The following is a 6,000-nucleotide window of genomic DNA, read 5'->3' as shown; positions in this document are numbered from 1 at the left end:
AGTTGTACTTCTTACTGTTTGATATACATTACTGTATGTTATGACTCACAATAAAAAAATAAAAAGAACAAACATTAAGATCTCACAGTGGTGCATGCAAATCATTATATCTCAAACATAATTAAACTTTTCTCAGTACTTTGTAAAAATTGGTTAATTTGAATGTTTCTTTGCCCATCAAAAAGAATATATTATAATGTTATAAGAGTAAAATAAAGGGATATAAATTTTCCTCATATGTCAACTTTTATTAATTAATTGTTCTTTCTGATACATTAATTTCTTTTTACTGGTCACTGAGGCCTTTTTATTTTACACATAAAACCACTAAGTATGGTATTGCCTGTGGACACCTCAGAAATTGTACTATAGATACTCATGACTCCAAATAGTTGGTGGGAAGAGAGATGAGAAAAACAATGACTTGGGTCAATGACATGATTATAGAACTAAAGTTTCCAATAGGGTTTCCGATGGTCAGCTTGGCTTCAGAAGCAGTTTTAAGGATGCAGTGAGAGAACAATAGAGGAATAAGAGAAGGAGTTAACTATCAGAAGCCCCTGCAAGTATCAAGGAAGACCATGAACTATCTATGCCAACATCAAGAATAACATTTTAACCAGCCAACTAGTGACTGAAAGACTTACATGCTCCCCTGCCCCAGCTTAATTTGGCTTATCTGAAGCTCTTGCTAGCAAATTTAACCTTGCTGCCCAGTTCTTCAGCAGTTCTGAGGATCTGGTTGTCAAGCACTAGGATAAGAGGAGAAGGCAATGGCACCCCACTGCAGTACTCTTGCCTGGAAAATCCCATGGATGGAGGAGCCTGGTGGGCTGCAGTCCAAGGGACTAAGAGTTGGACACGACTGAGTGACTTCACTTTCACTTTTCACTTTCATGCATTGGAGAAGGAAATGGCAACCCACTCCAGAGTTCTTGCCTGGAGAATTCCAGGGATGGGGGAGCCTGACGAGCTGCTGTCTATGGGGTCGCACAGAGTTGGACACGACTGAAGTGACTCAGCAGCAGCAGGATAAGCCAGGTATATCAGTCTTGATCTGCCCAGTGCAGGTCTCTACCATGAGGTTGGCAATGAAGACACCTTCAGTTTCCCCAGAGAGATGAGATACCATGACACCCCACCTATTGGACTGGGCTGCCTGGCACACCCAAAGAGACTTGGCTATGAGCAGATTTGGTACACTTTGAGCAGGAGGTAGTTGCATGATTTTTCAACCACAGCCTTGGAAATCTGCTTCAGGCTGGTCACTGAGAGGTCATTCCCCACCACATGGATTCCTGTCCTAGCAGTGAACGTCTGCCAATTTTCCCAATTATTTTGGTTAAAAAGGTCTTTGATAGACACCACTGGGTAGTTCTTGATGAAGGACTTATAAGGGTCTGACAATTGGTCAGGTGAGTGTACCTGCTGAGACCACTGGGAGACTTGACATCCAAGTCATACTTCCCTGACCTGAAGAACTGAGTGAGAGGCAGTCAAGTCCATGCCAATGACAACCTCATGGGTATACCAGCTGTCCTGATCTCATTCTCCAGCAATTCTAGGGCTTCTTTATTTCCCAGGGACAAATTTGCCTTCACCTCCCACACTGGTGTCATCTTTCCCATATTTCTTTTTGATGATATTCTTCAGGTTGTGGTAAACCTCAGCTCCAATGCACATAGCTTCCCTGAAGTTTGTTCCACCAAAGGAGAGGATCAGAAACTCCTGTGTGGCCAACTTGTTTCCAGTATGAGAACCACCACTGATCACACTGAAAGCTGGAACTGACAGGATAACTTTCAAATTGTCAGCCATGTCAGCAATGTGGAGGTACAGGAAGCCCCTTCTCAAAATCCTAGCCTTACAGACAGCCAGTGTCCCTCCCCAAATTAAGTTAGCACAGATAATTTCCTCAGTAGTATAGGCCAAGAGTATTATCTAAAGGAATTTTATAAAGTTAACAGAACTAATTAGTATTTAGTCCAATAAGTAAAACACAAGTCACAATTTTGAGTAAAACAAATGTTTGAAGATTTTATGTTCAAACTTAATTGCTCACATGATAATATTTATTAAAGGTGAATAAAAATCACGTTAATTAAAGATTATATGTATTTGTATATATTTTCCAGAGTCAATATTCTAGTTTATCTAAATACAAACTTCTTTATTCTTAATGAGTCTTTCCAATGTTTTGCATATTTTAAAGCTATCACAGGTGAAATTAGTAGTGGCTAAACTAAAAGGGAATTTAAAAATTTCAGCCTACTCCAAAGAGGAAAAAGAAAGAGTGAATTCTGTTTTGTCTTAGAAAAATGAATCAATCCTCTAAGGGAACTACTTTGGAATCAAGGTAAAAGGAAACTCACACAAAAAAGAGAATCCATTTTAATTATCTATGTGAAAGTAAAAATTATTTGTATAGGAACAAGAAACTCATAAGTTTGAATATCATATTATGACATAATCTTTATGGTGAATTCTGTTTCAGTATCACCCATATCCATATTTATTTTGTTCTAAAATTTACCTTGCCTTTATTTATATTCAACATAATGTCCCTATTATTCTTGCTTGGCTTCTCTTTTTACTATAAATTAAAAAGTGTGCTAGACAAAATAAGGTAATATAAAGAAATGGAGCTGCAGATTGCTAACTCTATTCAAGAAATCCCACTCATTTAAACCCAAAGTTCTGAATTAAATCATCAATTATATTCTCCCATCTTAACATGAACTACAATGCTAATCAAACAGCATAAATGTCACAGTTTTTTAAAACACCAGATATCTTATAAGATAAACTTCATAGAAAGGTGTATACTATTTTTAAAAGCTTTATTTATTTTGCCAAAAACATACTCCTTGTTTATATGTTTGGCATCAACTGGAAAATATTGAGATCACTTCTTTAGCTATTGAACATGAGGAAGAAAAACAGTTTCTAAACACTATCAACTTGATGAAAACATTACAATTTACAAAATTTCCTCATATAATCTTTGTTACAAGATAGATAAGATAATCAGTATCAACCACTGACTTCGAAAGGTTAGGGATTAAGAAAACATAAAGAACACTTAAAATCTATAATTTTTGACAAACTAAATCACAGAAGAAAATATTTGCAAATGATGTGACAGACAAGGGGTTAATATCCATAATATATAAACAGCTAAATCAATTAAATATCAAAATAAAAAAACCCAAACTAATCAAAAATGGACAGAAGACATAAATAGACATTTTTCCAAAAAGGACATGTAGATGGCTAACAAGCACAAGAAGAGATGCTCAGTATCACTAATTATTACAGAAATGCATATCTAAACCATAATGAGGCATCATTCCCCACCATTCAGAGTGACTATCATCAAAAAGTCTACAAATAATAAATACTAGGGAGAGTCTTGAGAAAAGAGAACTGTCTAACACTGTTGTCAGGAGTGTATGGAAAACAGTTTGGAGGTTCCTTAAAAAGTTAAAAATGGAGCCACTATATGATCCAGCAATCTCATTCCTGGTTATTTATCCAGAAAAAAAAAAAAGAAGAAGCCTAATTCAAAAGGATACTTGCACCCCAAGTTTAGTGCAGCACTGTTTACGATAGCCAAGAAATGGCAATAATCAAGTAGCCATCAATAAATAAATGGCTTAAAAGTGTGAAATCAAATATTACTCAGCCATAAAAAGATGAAATATTATTATCTGCAACAGTATGGATGGACTTAGAATACAATGCTTAGTGAAATAAGTCAGATAAAGAAAGACAAATACTCTATCATATTACTTATATGTGGAATCTAAAAAATAACACAAATGAATCTATAGACAAAACAGACTCACAGACATAGAAAACAAACTTATGGTTACCAAAGAGGAGAGAGAAGAAGGGGGGAATGAATTAGGAGTATGATATTAATATATAAACTACAATATAAGCAACAAAAATTTATAATACAGCACAGGAAACTATATTCAATATCTTGAAATAACCTATAATGGAATATAATCTGAAGAAAATAACTGAATCACTTTGATGTACACTTGAAATTAATGCAATGTCAAAAATCAGCTATACTTCAATTTAAGAAAATCTTTCTGTGGTAGAACATACAGTAACTTAATTATATTGTGGATTTGTATACAATTGAGTTATTCAAGTATACTTTGAATTTTTTATAGTTTTAGATAGGGAGATATGAGCCTAAATATTGGTTTGTTTTGCTTAATTGCCACACATTCACCTAAATGAAATAAATCTCTAATTAAGAATCAACTTATTAAGAGACAATTTTGATAAATTTCTCACTCTTCTACTCACTTGTGTCTTTCAATTTGAAGACCACTGATTATCCTGCCTTCGATAACCCTTTTCTGAGGCATTTATTTCCCTCTTCCATTATTGCTCTGATAATCTCAAACTCCTTTCACATGAAAATTGGAACCCCTATATTCATTGGCCCTGTAGCAACTTTTTTTTCTATTTACATATATGTGTATATTTGAAATTTTAAGAAAAATAATTTAGAAAATTGTTAAAAAGAAGTAGGTAATTTAGTGAGAGAATATATTTTAAGAAGATAATTTTAAAAACTAAATCAATAGCATTGACATATAAATAGGCTTTGAGAAAGCCAAAGATCAAAAAAAAGTTCACTAAAATAATAACCAAGAAAGACTGATTATTTAAAATGAATAAGAACTGAGGTGGTATAGACTCTCCACAGTAACTCTGATTAAATGATATAAAATTTAAGGAGTGCATCTGTATACACATTTTTAAAGTAACTAAATATTAACAAGATGAGGCAGAGAAATGATTTGAGATTTGAAATTTTGAAAGTATTCATTTCCTCTGCATCTTTCCAAAGAAAATAATTATATTTTTTTTAATCCAAGAAATAGGGACAATATAGACTCTGTGAAAAACAAAACATTACTGAAAAGGTACAAGTTAAATATGAATCAAATTGAGAAAAAGAAATATTTTGAGCAAGTGATATGATAAAAGAACAAAATCTATTATTTATTGTCTTGGAATACTACTAAATGCTACAAATTTGATTTCATAAAATAACATTTTCCCCTCTTTTTAATACCTTTTAAAAAATGTTTTAGTTGGGGGATAATTACTTTACAGTATTATGGTTGCTTTTACCATACATCAACATGAATCGGCCGTAACTATACATGTGTCACTCCCATCCTGAAACCCCTACACACCTCCCTCCTCACCCTATCCCTCTAGGTTGCCACATAGCACAGCTTTGGGGGCCCTGCGTCACACATCAAACTTACACTGGTCATCTATTTTAAATATGGTAATGTACATGTTTCAATATTACTCTTTCAAATCATCCCAACCTCTCCTTCTCTCACTGAGTCCAAAAATCTGTTCTTTTCGTCTGAGATACAGATGTTTTCTTCTCTCTGCAAGTCCATGCGCAATACTTGTTTCCACAACATCCAATAATCAACAAATTATAAATTAAAAAGCTGAGTGTTTGGATTTTAATCTTTAGAATCTTTAATCTTTACAGAATAATAGCAGTGTTCTTACATTAAGGCTAGAGCAGAATATAATGTTTTAAGTCTTGACAACTGAAAAAAATGATATGACTGTCAGTGAATCAGATATGTATAGAGTAAAAGGTTATATTGAAAGAAACTGAACAAGTATATATCACTCCTGAGTAATGAGTTAAGGGGAAAGTTCTACAGTTAACAAATATAAGTCTAACCAAAAAAGAACCATGGCTTTCTGAAAAGTTTGTAAGAGGAAAAATGTTGGGAGATTGTATAAGTGTGCTGCTGCTGCTGCTGCTAAGTCGCTTCAGCCAAGTCCGACTCTGTGCGACCCATAGATGGCAGCCAACCAGGCTCCCCCGTCCCTGGAATTCTCCAGGCAAGAACTCTGGAGTGGGTTGCCATTTCCTTCTCCAATGCATGAAAGTGAAGTCGCTCAGTCGTGTCCAACTCTGTGCGATCCCATGTA

The 6,000-nt window shown here is 34.5% G+C and overlaps 1 pseudogene; it reads right to left on the bottom strand.

Moving 5' to 3' along the window:
• Nucleotides 1–675: 675 nt before the first annotated feature.
• LOC120871638 overlaps nt 676–6,000 on the bottom strand; it is a 29,776-nt pseudogene continuing 24,451 nt past the window's right edge.

Source organism: Oryx dammah, unplaced genomic scaffold (assembly GCF_014754425.2).
Source record: "Oryx dammah isolate SB20612 unplaced genomic scaffold, SCBI_Odam_1.1 HiC_scaffold_12, whole genome shotgun sequence".
NCBI lineage: Eukaryota > Metazoa > Chordata > Mammalia > Artiodactyla > Bovidae > Oryx > Oryx dammah.
Note: the sequence above shows the minus strand (reverse complement) of the source record. Positions and strands in the feature narration are given on the sequence as shown.